We start from the raw sequence: 16,632 nt of genomic DNA, 5'->3' as shown, positions 1-16,632 counted from the left end.
ACTAATGAAAAACTACTAGAAGAGATAGTTTAGCATTTTCACTGCTGAAATTTAGAATTTCTAATAACTGAAGATGACAAGATGCACAATTGAAAAGAGGAATAATAGAAGACTAAAATTAGAGGCTTTAAAACTGCATTGTAGTCAGTTATTCTAACACATAGACTGTGATCTTAGGCAACTGCTCAACAAACCTTGACAAAGGAACCACTTGGATATTCTGACACAGTGAGAGAGGGAAATAGCCAAAAAATAGTTACACACTGCCCAAAATTTGGTCCAGTCTCTCTTTGGTCCAGAACAGCATTAGAGGAAGCAAGATAAGTTGTTTAAAAAAGGCCACCTGTACTTTTAAATCCCAATAATTATTTTAAAATATAGAAAATAATCAGAAATATTAGTTTCAAAATCGAGTCAGTCTCCTGGAGTGGGCATTTTTCATATGACTTAGCAAAAATAAGGTCCACAATTTTCATCACCTTCTGAATTTTAGCTATTTGATGAACATCAAGACAGTTGTGAAAAAGGAAAAATGCAGAATTAAATAACTGTTCAAATGTCAACTGATTTTGGACCCACCTCAAAGAAGAAATTCTTACTCTCATGTTTACAGTTTGGAGCACAAGACCATAAATACCTGCAGTAAACAAAGATGTATGGTTACAAAAGAAAACAATTCTCACATGAATGTGGTTCATACTAAGACAGAGACCTGCAAAAGTTCTTACAAATATATCATGGCATCTTTAATATAAATCTAAGGAATTCCACTGCTATTGCTAAAGAAATTAAAATTAAGCCAAAAGATTTAAGCAATTCAGGTGATCTCCATACAGGGAAGGAAGGGGGTGGGAGTAGAAGAGAATGTGTATACTTGTCTCCATTTGTTAGAGATCCAAGAGCATTCAAGGAAAATCCAGCCAGGCTGAGCAGAGGGAGGGAGTGTCACCAGAGATTTCTGCTCTGACTAGTCAGAGTGCAGTGGTGAGCCTCAACTCCTAAGTGAAGCCTGTCAGGCACAGCATTTGTATTAAGATAAATCTTGAGGGAAAGCATAATTTACTTCTTGGATAATTTGGGTGATAATTCTTTCATAGACACCCACCCAAAATAGATAACCATGAGAGGAAAAATAATTCCTCACCGTTCTGCCACAAACAATCTCTGTACACAGGGAAATACACCCACTCATGGCACACAAAAAAGCCCTGTACCTCCTTCTCACACACATTTCCACTCTGTTCAAAGCTATACTGCTCAAATGAAGAGTATTGCCTATAAATCCATGTTTAATAAAGAGGATTTAACGTGAATCTTTCTCACTTAAGAACCAAAAATACTCCTTTAACGGGCCATCTGGGAATGCTTCCCAAATCCAAATTTAGGGTCCAGTAACAAGTCCTACATATAGCCTTTGTGTGTGAACACACTCTTCCTGTGTTGATTTCCCTGAACTGGAGCCAAAATGACTCTGCACATGAAGGGAGCTATGGTGGGGATCAGAACCCTGGCACAGCCAAATGCCAGAGATGGAGGGATCCAACCACTCTCTAGACACCCTTTCCCTGTGGAGACACTTCATCCACTCCCATGGATGCTCATCTGCTCCAAACTTATTAGGGGGCAGGGGGCAAGGTGGGAAGGTGTATTAGATCTCTTTTGAAAACATCAAAGCTGAAACCCTTATGGTTTAAGGATTTGTTGAAAAACAAAATTTGGCTGTTCAAATAAGGACTCTTAAAAAGATAAAAAGCAATCAATGTAGCATTTGCTTCCCATCCCAGCACTGTATCAACTGTCAAACAGTCCTGGAAGTAAAAGTAGGAAATATTTCATTTTCCATTTGCTTAGGAATAAAACATTTTTGCATCAACTTTAAAAATTTTGACAAAAATCACTAGGAATAATGCAGGAGTAATTTAATTACATGGGAAGATATGCAGAACCCTTTCAGGGAGCACCAAACTAAAGTCTTGAAAAACTGAGACCTAACCAAATTTTTTTCAACTTCCTGAAGAAGAAAGTTGTTCTGAATCATGAACATATGAAGTTGTTTCTTTCTTCAGTGCAAGCCCCAAGTGTGTATAATGGTTTTGCTAAATATGATTGAAAGAAAACCATGCCTGAGGGAAATGATACTTTGCTGGATATGTATAAGTGTTGAAGCAGCTTGGTCAATGAGTGACCATAGTATATGAATCTAAAACTAATCTCAAAGAGCCTGAGGGCACCCAAAGCTAACCTAGTCAAGTAGTTATTTTTTCATTTGCTCTGAGCTAAATAAACTGTCTGCAAAAGACTCCCTGTACACCTCACAGCAAGTGTTTTGTTTTCCTCACATTAAAAAAATAAAAGTTTTAAACAAGATGCTTTATTGTGTGCATAACAGCAAATTAAAAATAATTACACAAAAGAACAAGCAGTCTCTTAGTTGTCACTAAAACGAGATAGCTGAGAAAAAATAAATTGCCATGAGACAACTTGAGAGCTTAGATCTATCCCATATCATCTCAGGTCCACCCTCAGAACATCTGGGGTGAGTGACACCTGTCAGCTCGTGGCTGCCCACATGGAGCCCCTGGTCCATCACGCCCTGGCTGCTGCCCTGGCTCCTCCTGTCTCAAACAAGAGATGGGTGAGCCTCTGCTGCCCCGTCCTCTCACCAGTGCAGGCCCCCTCTCTCTGAAACTGCATAATGCCATATCCAAATCTCCACAAAACTAAAGAGAACTTTTGTAAAAGCAATCCATATTACCGCAAACCTTAAGAAAAGTACAGAACAGATTTTTTTTTTTTTTTACTAAAGTATGGTAATGAACAAGTCCAGTTACATCTCACAATAAAGCTGCATGAGACAGAACAACTGCTCTGTAAACAAGGGCAAGGAATGGGGTGAAAAAAATCACAGAAAAATATTAAGTCCCCTGAGCACCACAAGATGTGCAATTTTCAATGTGCTTCGAGATGTACTTGTGTGGCCTTGTTGCTTCTATTGATCACGTAGGTCTTTCCTAATAGAGTTACAAGGCATTTCCAGCTGCAGACTTGGAAACCTGTGGGAAAAGGGATCCAATCATCTGGCTGCTCCATTCCTGTAAGGCCAGCTCTGTCTTGCTGCTACTGCTCTGTTGGGCTTTAAACACAATACCAGCACATCTAGGGCCGTGAAGCAGAGAGCAGGGATTGTGCCAGCACAGGTGATGAATTTCTGTGAAACAAGAACCAAGTCTGTGTGGTCATTTACAAAGTTCAGTTAGTTGTTAATTTTCTTCTTCTTCTTTTTTTATTTTTTTTAATGTTTTTTGTTTGTTTGTTTTTGTTATGAAACTACATATCTGATTTCCACTGAGATTGTAAATGCAGCAAGTATGTAAGAATCATTAAAAAGGCATTTTATACTCTTCCTGCACCCCAGTATGTATAGTAATGAATGAACAAAGAGCACTTTTAATGTTATGCTGAGGCAGAACATATTGGAAACACCCAAATCTCAGTGTAAATAAATGTTACTTTAAACAAGAAGCCCAAGGCACAGGGAATTTCAGTAAAAAAACTTTGGATTTTGGATTCTTGCATAAAAATAAAGAAAATACATTTGTGCTTCGTTTATCACATCTGCAATCAAAGATATTTAGAAAATAATGGAAAACTTTTGCATTTGAGAATTTTCTACTGAAAACATTACACAAACAAGCTACATACTACAATCCATGACTTGGAAACTGAAGCCTGTAATAAAATACAGTCCTCTTTTCTCATGCATTATTAGTAATGGCAATTTAAGACATTGAACTATTGAAAAAAGAAAGAAAAGTCTAGGTGAAATTCAAGGCAAAATCTACCCAGCCAAGCTATGGAAAAATTTCAGCTTATATTGACATGACATAAAGTTCATGAAGACAACACCTTTCAGTCAGACCCATGGCTGTTTTTCCCAAGCCTTTCACAAGAATGACTCCTGGAGGTCCAGGGGAGTCAGTTCAGGACTGCCACCAGTCAGTGGGTCACAAATGTGGCAGAGGGCAAAGGGACTCTGTTACATGCACAAGTATGTTTATAAGTTGCTTGATGTTACAAAAAAAAAAAAAAAACCAAAACAACAAAACACAAAAAAACACCAAAAAAAATTCCCAAGATGTTTTCTGGCAGGATTTCTCTGCTCAAAAGCAATACATCAGTGGCCACAAAGACAAAATAAAGGCTCATCACTGAAGAGCAGTAAAATGGATCTGCTCTCTCCTTGCTTCTGTTCTGTTCCCACCTGCAGTGTGAATTTTTCACCACATTGGTATGACAGTTCTGGGATCAGTGGTACCCTGAAAAGCTAAAACACTTCCATGTTTGAGTTCATAGTCAAAATTTCTTTACACACATAAATATCGTATCATGGTCTGGAGGCCCTTCCCAAGAAACAGCACAATGCAGGCACATTTATATAAAGGGCTCTTGATTGCACCACTGTTACTAAATGATTACACTGGCCTTGGTGAAGTTCACCAAGATGAGAGAAAACAGGGGTTCTGTGCTATGCATTCCCCTCTGCAAGACCTTATCTAAAAGAGACTGTACAAGCACGAGGGGGGGCGGGGGGAAGAAGCAACACTCCAAACTGAAAGAGGATGAAACACAGCACAAAAGTACATTGCAACATTTAACAGCCCAAAGAAAATGATTTGGTCCATGAAGACCTGCCCTTATAACCTCAGGAAATACAAATCAATCTGTGTTTCATCATCTGAAACTTGAACTTCTAGCTAGTAGCTCTGTGCTCTTCCTCTGCTTTCTTCAAAAACTCCTCCTTGAGCTGATTTACACTATTTGCTTCTAGTGCTGACTTCGGCAGTTTGTTCCAGACTGTATTTCAACTACCCTTTGTGTAAAACTGTTCTGTCTGAATATATCGAAGTCCCTAAATTCTGGTACACATATTGGAGTGGTTACAGGAGTAATTTTAGTGTGGCTGGCAGCTGGCCTAACTCCTGCTCTGATCTCTCCTCCCCTCCCTCAACTGCACAGTTAATACTTGGCCATCAAAGTCGGGGCTGCTACAGAGGGAGTTTGCTCCAGCCAAGTGCCCAGAGGGACAGCGCCTGAACTTGTCACACATTGGCAGGACACTGTGGCCAGAGCAGCCTTCCTAACCTTAGAGGGGGACCAAAGCAGTGAAGAGCAAAGAGTAAGCAAATAGAGAGGAGCAGGACTCTATGTCTTGCTGTGTTAAAGAATTGGATCCTGTTCACAGACCCTTTGTTTGCTTTCCACATTTTCGCAGGTAACTGTTGGTTAAAGGCAAAGCAGAACAAAATATTGATACAAACAAACTGTAAAATAAAGTTGAATCTAGATTTTTATGAAAACTGAGCTTTATTCTTTGTTTTTACTACATTTTGGATGAAAGAAATTGGGATTTATTGGGATCTCAGCTGCAGCTGTGTGTTGGCAATTAAGTGGCTGGAAAGAAATGGGAGAGTGAATAGCAGCCTCCAGATCTTGCATAAATTGTCAGCTGATCTTAAACAGGAAGTACAGGATTCTTAGTTTTGACTTCTGAGGGTCTGCATTTTCTAAAAGATGATTACATGCAAGTGTACTTTTAAATCCACTTTTGCATGAACTAAGGTTAGGAAAGAGGCAAACAATCTATCAAGTGTGCTATAACTTTTAAATGAAGGTGACATACTTTTCCCAGTCTGAACAACTTTCATCAGGAATATTTTTGGAAATTTAGAAAATCTCTTTGATGTCAAAAAACTGTTCTCACATTCTTTTGAAGCAGACAAAAGGTCAATGTTAATTGCAATATGTTGTAAATCATATAGATTACTTTCAAGAAAATATTTAAGGGAGATATCTTATATGTGACATTCATTCTTCAATGAGCCAGGCATGGATGATGTTTAATTTATAAAGATTTAAAAGGATGGAAGTCTCTTGCAAAATACAGAATTTAATGAAATTCTTCTGTTTTGTTACTAATTTACAGATATCATCTCTTCTTATTTATGGAGAGAAGTGTATTAATCATCACATGCAGAGCTGCAAATTCAGCAGAAACATAAATTATCAGTCCTAAACCTCAAATTCTTTCAAAGGATTGTAAAACTAGAAGTTTTGAATATCCTGGCTAGAACAAATGGACAAGAAAAGATAATGCATCTTTTGAAACACAAACCTGCAGAGATGTTATGCTCAATTACTCTGACAAAAGATTTGGAAACCAACAATATCCCCTGTGGAATACCACTGCTAAACTGGAATGCTAAATAAAAAGCTCAAAGTTAAGCAAGAATAATATAGCATAAGCCACATTAAATGTGTGTCATCTCTAAAGCTAGAACACAATTGGATGTTTATTAGATAACTCTTTCTACATTAGGTGGATGGGGGAGGGCGGGGGGAAGAGTTCAGATGAACAAAATATTAGTACAAGCACCACTCTGGATTTCACAAAGAGGAATGCTGGGGCTGCATCCCCCACTGAAAGTCATCTAGTGACCAGAGTTCAGAGCTTGTTTTAGCATCTAGACAAAGGTTCAGAACACAGTCCTTGCTTATCTTCAGAGACAACAAAGAACCCTACTAGAACCTAAGGCAGAGAGAGGAGCTGCTTGGAAGAGTTTTGGAGGAATGAGCAATAACAGCTGTGGTAGCCAACCATCAGCCACTGGGTGCAACCAAGGACTTGCAGCAAGCCCCCGGAAAAAGGTGTTGGAGGAACCTCAGCAGTGCCATGCTGCAATGGTGCATGGAAACACACTTGGTTTATTTCCAGGGAAAATAAAACAAGGAGCAGGGCTTGCATGCAAGCTTCCCTCTGCCCAGAGAAATGGGGACACATCCAGCACCTGCTGTGGTGTCGGGACAGGGGCACAGCAGGGAGAGAGATGCTCTGCTCTGCAGGGAGCTGGTGCTCAGCACCCCTGCACCACCATCACATTTGGGAAGCTGCCACGCTTGGGACACATCTACCCCAATGCTGAGGTTGAGTAAGGAGGAATGGAATGTGGGCTGCTTCTGAGGGACAGTAGTGACGTTGCCAAAAACACACTAACAATACAAGTCCAATTTAGGCCAGTCAGTTCTTATTATCTTCACTGACATGGCAAGTCCATAATTTTGGCTGCACAGAAAAAAAGGGATCATCTTTCTGGACTACATGCCTGACGTGCAGAGCTGCTGCACACACAGCTGGAGGAGGCAGGGATCTGGAAGGGCCTTGGAACACAGCAGGTGGGTATTGGGAATCTTGAGTTCCTGTACTAGAACATAAGCAGAAAAGTTAAAACAAAATTTAGGTGTATGATGGGATAATTTTAGTCTGCCTGTTACCCCTGAATACCCAAGGTCTGTGTCCTAGATAACAGGGGTCCTGCAGGATCAGCTCTGCTGCACTCCTTGTTCTCCATACAGACATGTCAGTCAGCAGGGGATCATTATTCACGTGGAAAAGGATGAATTTGTTGATTGATGTTAAAAGCTGATAGAGAAGTTGAAAGGACAGCAAACAAGAAGAAATACAGAGCACACAACTGTGGTTTTAAAGTTAATGGGTTTTTCCCATCAGGTAATGCTGCATATGAAATAATAATGGTGCTAACTAAAACATTAGTTACTACTTGATGATGACACTTTACATCTTTCTGTAAATCTCTTATTGACACTAGCAGAATCTCCTGTGAATAAGAGAGAATAATGTCCTACATCAATATCTGGCATATGTAATGTGTTTATATAATCCAGTCCTCTTCACGGAATTAATTTGATCTGTCTGGTTTGGAGCATGTACTCTGGTTACCCGTGCTCCCTGTGTGCTTTTATTCCTTGAAGATGCAGCTTGTTCTGTTTTTCTGGCGTCTTGGCTGCCTATTGAATGGGGGTAAGAGCGTAGACTTAATGGCAATCTCCTGACAATGAGTGTTGCCAAACCAGAGCTGTGTTCATGTGGGATGCAAACAACAGCCACTCATCCTTCAGTTTCTGAACACCAAATTGATAGGGAGCTCTTAGAGAAGTTTCACCTCTAAATTATTAAGGAAAAGAGAAAGAAAGAGAGAGGAGAAAAAAGGCTAAGAAATTAGAGACACTTATGGAATTACTCCAGTGAACAATATTGATTGACAAATCCAGTCCTAAAAATCAGAATTAAAATTAACTGCACTTACAACATCAGTCAGACACAGTGCAGAATTTGAAAGCCTGGCACGAAAGATGAGCAAATGCTGTGAAAGATAAAACCAAAATGCAATTACAATATAAAAATATTTGCCAGTTGTATTTTATACAGGAGTAACACATTCTCACAAGTTTGAAAACTTTGTGTTACCCAGAGGGAGTGAGTAATTGCTTATCTTGAAATTTTTTGAAAAAGTTCTAATGCAAGGGGTTTAGCTATCAATCAAAATCAAATTAAAAGGGTTTACAGCAAATTAATCAAAGCAATACAATTTTATTTTTCTGATGAGATTTATTTACATAGTGAGATTAAAAATGTCTCAGATTTATGCACCTACTCTAGGAACATGAATTTCCCAGATTTGAAACCTTTAATGCAATAACCTTTACCCTGGTTTGAGATAAGCTTGTGTCAGCATTTATAAAGTAAGGTCTTTCTAGCTGTTTGGTCCAGTATAATAAACCACTTCTTTCTCCTGTGTGAAATGATAATTTTTATTCCTTTAAATCCCCTTTTTTTTAATTCAGTGTTTCCATTCCTCTACCTCCAGATCTAGAGAAATTCCAGGAAACTTTCCCAAGAGATTCCTCTAAGATAGGAATATATCTCTAGAAACACTTAGAGGACTAAAAGGGCTGTCTGTAGTAAAATCACTGAAAGCAGTGCCTGGGATTACAACACAGACTCAAAAGATCTGCAGATTTACTCTGCTGCTGGACCACAGGGTGCACCCTTTCAAGCAAGAGCATTGTACCAAAGGACAAATTTGTGATGCTCATACACACATGGAGGAACAAATGCATGGAGAAACACATTTTCTTTGCTGGCTTCTGTTATGAAGACCATATTTGTGGATTTAATTATTTGACACACCAAAATATCAATCCCAGATAGCCATCTCATTTACTGTCTACCTTTCAATTAACTTTTGTTTTTCCAGACTTTGTCCCACAAACATTATCAGTTTTTCCTTAAGATCAGCCATGGAAGTTTATTGCTTACCAGCTTTCAAAGGCTCGTATTTGTTGCTCCTTCTTCTTCCCTTTATAAATAAGACACAAAGAGATCAAACACAGCTAGGTTAGAGTACTACAGAAAAGGCTCATGTGATATTTTCCACAAATTTTTTAAACAGTACAGTTACCCAGTATTGGGAAGCTGCTGGACTGTGCTCAGTGTTCTACAAGTAAAATAGGTGTCCAAGACACAGAAAAATACACATTATTCTTCACGGTGCATCTTAAGCACTGTGGCAGTTTCCCTGTGAAAACCTGAGAGGAGGAAGTGGGGGTGTGAAGGGACATGCTCAGTTAGTTAACAAACAAGGCACACTTTCTTCTTCGTTATCCATGCCACACATGGATACCTGCTTCCTGCATCTCCATAATCACAGTGACAAGGAGCAGGACTTCTTCTGCTTGCTATGAGGCTTTCTGGATCACTGGAGATGGTTTTCAGAGCCTTGCTGCATAGATTCTGCCAATTTGTGTTCAGGCTCTTCTTCAGGCTGGAACAAGCAGCTGAACAAGCACCTGGCAGAGAAGATGAGTCCAAGTGCCCAGGCTGCACAGCACCTATGACCAAGTGCAAATAATCAATATCCAAATTCCCCGTAATTTACTATTGTGCTACAAACCAATGCAGCTGACCTAATGGTCGCCAGGGAAGAGCTGTGATTGTTAAAAACTTGTCACAGGTTTATTCTTTGATCCTTTGTTTTATCTTCTTGTTTCTCCCATCTTGTTCCCTCTCACACATATCAAGTTCTTGTGACATCCAAAAAAAAAAACAACCATGTAAGACAGGTGCCCAATTAGAGCCTCAGGTACCCTGCAGCTGCCCAGGTAGGATATGGCATTTGGGCCATGCTCCATTCCCGTTGACCCTTTTCATCCAGGGCATTTGGAATATCAGGACAACCAGCAGTAGCTGGCTCTCAGGTGCTGTTTTCCTCTGCACTTGTCATGTCACAAGCCCTGGGCTCATTCAGAACTGGTGGTCTGTGCACAAATGTCACATGTGCCGTGCAAATCTGCTGCCCTTGTGAGGGGACAGCACAGCTCCACCAGCTCAGGACTCTGCATCCAAGGATGAACAAAAGACTGGTGTTTCCACTATAACCTGGATTTTCAAAGTGCTGGGGAGCTGTCCTTGGCACTCCACACTTCACAGGTATTTCAGGGGGGGCTGTGTATGAAATGGTGGATCTGCGGAAGGCACAAGCCCTTCTACAACAGGTGAGGGGAGACAGGGTATGGCAATATTTTGAGATCAAAAGAAGGCAAATAGCCTACTTATACTACAATAAACATTGACCACTACAGTCCAAATAATTCAATTTGAAATACTGCAAATCTACTCCTGCAGCATATAATATCATCACGAGTGTGTCTATTCTAACCCACTGATGACCTCAGGGAGTTTCCAAGAATATTACTTCTATTTTCTGTCCTTTCATCCCTAATGTATACAGGCAGACTTAGGTCTGTCTGCAAAAAGAGAAGCCATTATGTCTTAAGAAAAAAAATGACCACTCCCATTATCTGAATGCCAAATTTCATATACTCAGTTCACCAATATCCCATGCCACTCTTTCAGATCAGTAAAATGAGAAGGGCTCTAAAATCATCAGGATAGAAGCAACATTTTTGTCAGCTGCAACATGAAACCCTAGCAAGAAAAACACAGCTGACATGCTGAAATATGAAAAACTGCCATTATATTTAAGGTGTTTCTAAGATAGAATATTACATTTATTCTCGTGAATAAATTCACAGATTTACTATATGTCAGACATTAGGCTTTATTTTTCTGTATAAAATAAATATAACAGGAGTATAAGATTATGGCTTCAGTATTATTTTGTATAACCATTTAATTTTAGAAAGAGATGCTATTCACCTGACATCATAAAACCGAAAACAGAACCATCAAATTATCGTACAGCACAAGCACATTGTACATGAAAACAACATAGGTAGACTTTCTTGTGAAACTGCTGGGTTTTATCACTGTTTAATGATTTGTTGCACTATTTATAGGATAAACAATAAATCTAACATGATTCATCATATTAGCCAATAAATCATGAGACAAATCATTAGGCAGAGTGATAAAATCAAGTGTTTTAGAAATAAGTTAATCTATGATGCCAATGCCTAATCTAAATTGTTGCTTAAAACCCTATTTACTAATCATTTTTACATAAAGAAAGACTGATGATTATGTAGATTAAATGTGTACTTATTCCTATAATTACATGTTCTGTGCTGGTCTGTTTAGAAAGGAAAAAAAATATTAAAAACATCCCCTGAAAAAAAAAGTAACATAATTTTGAGTGCATTTGTATATTTATGAAGGGTTTTCTGCAGCCCCTTTGAGTCTGCCTTCGATTATGGAGAAGAAATGGTTAATTAAAGCACGCTGCAAGGTTGCTGAAGAGATAATATCTTGAGCTATGAATTCTATGATATCCTAATTAACTATTTTATTAAGATGTGATGGCTGGTTCTAATGCTTCTTCATTCTTCAGCCTGAATATAACGCTGTAGACTTTCTCATTTGTGACAACTGTGTTTATAGCTTCTCTACCCATAGAGCTCCATGGCACTTCGAATTATGCTCAAGAGTATATGGGCATCACGTCACATTTGTGTGCCTGATATCATACATGACTCGCTGTGCTCCAGCCAGGGTCCTTAATGTACATTCTACAGATGGACTACCCTCTGAATGCTTAGCCAGATATTAAGTTAAATCTTTTTGGAGTCAAGCTTGTTTCACATCACTTATACAAACATATTGGTTCCTTTAAAAGGACAAATGCACTGAGAATAAGACAGGGAATCTAGGTCGGAAATCCAGGAAAATAATTTTAAATTTCAGTTTAGCCTTCAAATTTGAAAATCTCTTCTGTGGGAATTATTGTTATCTGTGGAGGGTTTTTTTCATTTACTTAATCCCAAAGAGAAGTAGCTGAGCAGTATTTATCAAGAAGTAGATAAACAGCATAGTTGGCTTAACATGAAAGAAACAAACAGCAAGGCAACCTCCTTCTTCTCACTTTCTATTTCGTAATAAAATGCAACAAACCTGAAAAGATAGTGACAAACCAACATGATATTTTCTAGTTGAGGATTTTTCCTCAAAAAAAAAAAAAAAAGTTAACATTTGCTTGCCACTGCTGTCTATCTATCTATTTATCACATTGGGACTATGTCATACCCACTGTACCTTCTTGATAAGGCTGATCTTGAGAGCAAGGTATTTTCCTCTAACTGGAAGAAAATGTTTGAGAAAAAAGAAATAGCATCTGTAATTAGGGCTGTGACCAAATGTTTACTTGTCCCACGGAGTCGGGTGAACAAACCCCTCCAGTTCACCAAGTAAGGGAAGGGGAGAGGAGGGGCAAGCTGGTCCTAGGAGAGGGGGGCTGTGTCACACAGGCTGAAGGGAGCAGAGGGGATAGTGCTGGGTTAATTTTTTTCTCCCTTTTTATCTCAATCCATACAGCATATTTTGTAAAAATGTCTGAGACAGGACTGAAGAAGTGAGAGCAATTTGATGCCTTGTGCAGTATAGGTAGGGATGGTTTGTTTGTGTCTTTGTTTGGGTTATAATGTGCAGACACTCCATACATATTAAAAATGTAATAACCATGAGCACACCAGAATCATATGCCTGCATTCCCTTATTCTTTAGAACCTGCTTATCTTTTGCTTCACTTCTTCCTGATGACACTTAAGGTCAGATTTTTAAAGGCACTTAGATGCCTCATTTTATTGAAATCAATGGGAACTAGGTGCTTAAACACCTTTGAAGAACTAACCCTCTAATGTTTATTAACAATGCCTCAGATGAGGGTATATCCCAGAAAACATAATAATTGCCTTCCTTTATTAACTGTGGTGTGTCAAGATAAGATAGAATCAAGTCCTCAGACTCATCTCCTCTCAATAATTTCCTAAATGAGATCTGTTCCCACTTACATCCTGAATGACCAAGGGTGACTAAATCAGAGCAATGAAGTATGTTTACGTCCTTGAAACTCGAATCATCTTGCAGACACTTCTCCCAGTGTTGCTGATTCACATATTATCAAGACTTAAGATGTTTGTTGTTTTTCTCCAGCTGGAACCATTTTAACTTCAAGATAATATCTTGAATATCTTTTTCTCTTTTGGTAAAAATGAAGCACTTATTTTCCCTTGGGAGCTTACACTCCCATATGTGAACAATGGAACTAAAGATAAAACAGACTTATTTTTGGTATTTTCGTCTTCATCATTTTAGGCTGCGGGACTCACATATCTGCTGTTCATCAATGCAAGGCACAAAGCAGAGAGGTCTGCAAGTCAGCCACAAGGACACATCTCACATCTTTGGATAGGAAAATTAAAAAGTCAGGAGCAAAATGTTTCTAAGAGAGGCTTTTGGATGATTGTTAGGGGAGAAGTAGGGAACAGAAAGGCAGGGACTCTTTTCCTGAGAGACCTTCAGTGTCAATGGACAATCTTTTCAACCACTAGAATGAGCTTTGGATCTTTCTATCAGCATTTATTTCTACCTTCTGCTTATCTATGGTACCCCTGGAGATTGTGTTCCTTGAAGGAACCTTCCTCCACTTTTATCTCCTACAAGCACAGCAGTCACATATCACCTCTAGAAATCTTTCCTGAGGATTATGTACCTCATGTACCAACCAAGAGGTGCCCAAGCTTTCATTAGGCAGTCACACCTATGCCTTTAAAGTCATTCAAATCTATTTCTGGTGCTGTGATTCTCTTTTTCACTGCTGTCTCTCTATTTTACTCCTCCTGTTTAATCCTCCCATAGTGAGAGACCAGCTGATCAGCACTCAGGGCAGTGAGCAGGGTATGTTAGTGGACCATGAGATGTATTTAAAGCATCTTCCAGAATGGTCAAAAGTTTGAGTTCAGGCTTAGCTGCAAGAGACCCTCCCAACTTCTCACACTATTTCCCTCTAATCACCAAAACAACAACAACGAAGAAAACCAAACCAACCAACGTACGCACACATTTCCAGAGTTTTTATGTTTGTTTTTCACCTAATTTTCTTTTCTCTTTGTCAATCATCAGGTGATTTCTTGGAAGTCTTAGACTGCACCTGAGATACCTGAAACATTATTTTTTCATCTGTCCAGAACTGATAGGGATTATTTTTTAATCTGTCCAGAACTGATAGGCAGAAGACTGGCTTTATGTTGTCTTTCTGCAGAAGCAGGTGACTCCTGGCCACACCACCTCTCCAGGGTAACTGCTTCTAAAGCCTGCTAAATCAATTTAAACACTCTGCTGTTTAATAACAGCATAAAGCACAGCCCTTGCATGGATTTAATTAGAGCCATGCAATCGACACAGGGTGCACAGAACAGTGCTGCATTGAAAGAAAGCCACTCATTAGCTCAATAAATTCAAGATTGACTGAAGAGGCACTTCTTAAAAATTAAATTTTTGAGGTATTATGACCAGTGAAACTACCCCAACAGTCATTCACAGATAAAATTGTAATATTTCAAGTACCTCCCCTACCTACAACATCTGTTGATGTCAATAGACACCCTGTGTCCATTTACATGCAGAGCCAGGGCTATTTCATACATCAGTACTGATATGCTTTTTCCTGTCACTAGTCAACCCAGATGTTTTCAAAGTGATAATCAGGTCATGTGCAAACTGCATGGCTGAAAAACTGACTAGTGAAACTGTATTCCTGTAAGCTTTTTGTATATCTGGATTTTAGAGTCAGAGTTTAAGAGGTTTCTAAGACATCCAAAATTATTTCTACAGTACTACTGCAAAAACATTTTACAGTGAATTACTTTTTAAAATATATTTTAAACAGAAACACATCACCATATTTTCTGTGGGCTTGGAAGCTTATGTTAAGTTTCCAAATAAGTCAATTCTATAAAGATAACATCTTTTCTTTAAAAAAAAAAAAAAAGTGTTACAAGCTAATACTGCACATAACAAATAAGCTTTAATTAAAATTTAAATTGAAATCTGTATTGGCGAATCACTCCTGAACAAGAAATATTTTAAGACAAGGTTTTCAAAAGCTCTCTGGTCAAATGTTTCAGTGCTCAGTACCTATAATTAGGGTAAAAATGTCAAATTCTTCTGTTCACCAAAATCTAAGCAAGATTTACTAAAGTGCTTGATGTCCATCTGTTACTACTGTGACATTTACAGCTGAATTGCTACACAAGCTTAGCACCCAAAATGCTGAAGTCCTCTGGGATTCTGGTTGTGTTTTGACAAGCAGCATCTGAGCCCAGGTAGAATCTCTGCTGGTTTAGAATCTAGTTCCAGCTGCAGAGGATGGGCTGTGCTGCAAATCTGTCCTGTAACCATTAGCATCACAGTGTGACGTGCCTTTTCTTTCGCACAGCTTTTCACAGGGGTTTTGTAGTGCACGTAATAACTTGCATTAGTATAAAAATTGGGGGTGTTTTTCACACACTATTAATTTCCTGATTACCTAGTTACATATCTGACAAGCGTCCTACACACAGATAAACTCAAATCACTTAGGCCACACGTGAAAGTCAGCTCCAGATGGAGAATGAGTGAAAGCCGCCCTGAGAGTCACTGTCCAGTTGGATTTGCTGACCCATGAGCCTCTTCATTACTGATGGAGGTAAATAGCTGTAAGGTTATTAACAGTGAGACATGAGGCAGTCATAAAGCCCTGCCTATGGTTATTTGAGATATCACCCTATACTTTTAACTCATTATAAATAAATCAATAAAAGCCAAAGTAAGCAAAGTGAATACATATCATATTTAAATCTAATTATAGTTTTGTACAGAGATCTACTAGGCTTCAATAGGGATAATTTCATCTTCCAGTTATATCTCCCTGCACATACCAACACTACGTACTACTGCAGGCACACAGCTGACTTCCAAAATGGTCTCTCAGAGAAAATGACTCTTTTTATTGTGTTTTTATGGTATTTTGATTCATATTTTATAATAAAATAATTTTTAAAGTTCCCCAAATGCAACATTACTTCCATGTTTTCCTAAGAACAAAAAAAAGTCTTTACAAAAAATAAAAATCTTTTCATAGGCCAACATTTATATTTTCTATTGAAAATGTGCTGCTGCAATAAAGTGGTTTATGTTAATATATTTAAAAAAAAAAGCTGTCAAAACCTGCATGAGTTGTTTAAGCACTAGAAATGAAAACCAGCAACAATGAAGATGTGCTGCCTTTGTATTTGGCCATGTGCCACAACTCTAAAAAGGAGTCCATCTAGAACATGCACTGCATTACCCTGTTGAGCAAGCTATTGGTGCTTTTTTTTTTCCCTAAAGTAAAACATTTTTGACAAGCAACTCATCTATAGCTATTTCACACAGCTTTTCTTTCATTTGCATTCTCATTAGAAAAATGAGATTATATAAAACCAAACGTGGAAGTGCTCAGC

At 38.6% G+C, this 16,632-nt stretch overlaps 1 long non-coding RNA gene across 1 annotated transcript in view; it reads right to left on the bottom strand.

The window, feature by feature from the left end:
* Positions 1-354: 354 nt before the first annotated feature.
* LOC117001214 overlaps positions 355-16,632 on the bottom strand; it is a 182,382-nt gene continuing 166,104 nt past the window's right edge. Inside the window, exons 12-14 of the long non-coding RNA XR_004418981.1 lie at positions 9,540-9,747; positions 9,176-9,215; positions 355-637 (exon numbers count right to left, since the gene is read on the bottom strand). This is a non-coding gene — a long non-coding RNA (uncharacterized LOC117001214). The remainder of the gene's footprint in view (positions 638-9,175; positions 9,216-9,539; positions 9,748-16,632) is intronic.

This window comes from Catharus ustulatus, chromosome 11, assembly GCF_009819885.2.
Source record: "Catharus ustulatus isolate bCatUst1 chromosome 11, bCatUst1.pri.v2, whole genome shotgun sequence".
NCBI classification, from domain to species: domain Eukaryota; kingdom Metazoa; phylum Chordata; class Aves; order Passeriformes; family Turdidae; genus Catharus; species Catharus ustulatus.
Note: the sequence above shows the minus strand (reverse complement) of the source record. Positions and strands in the feature narration are given on the sequence as shown.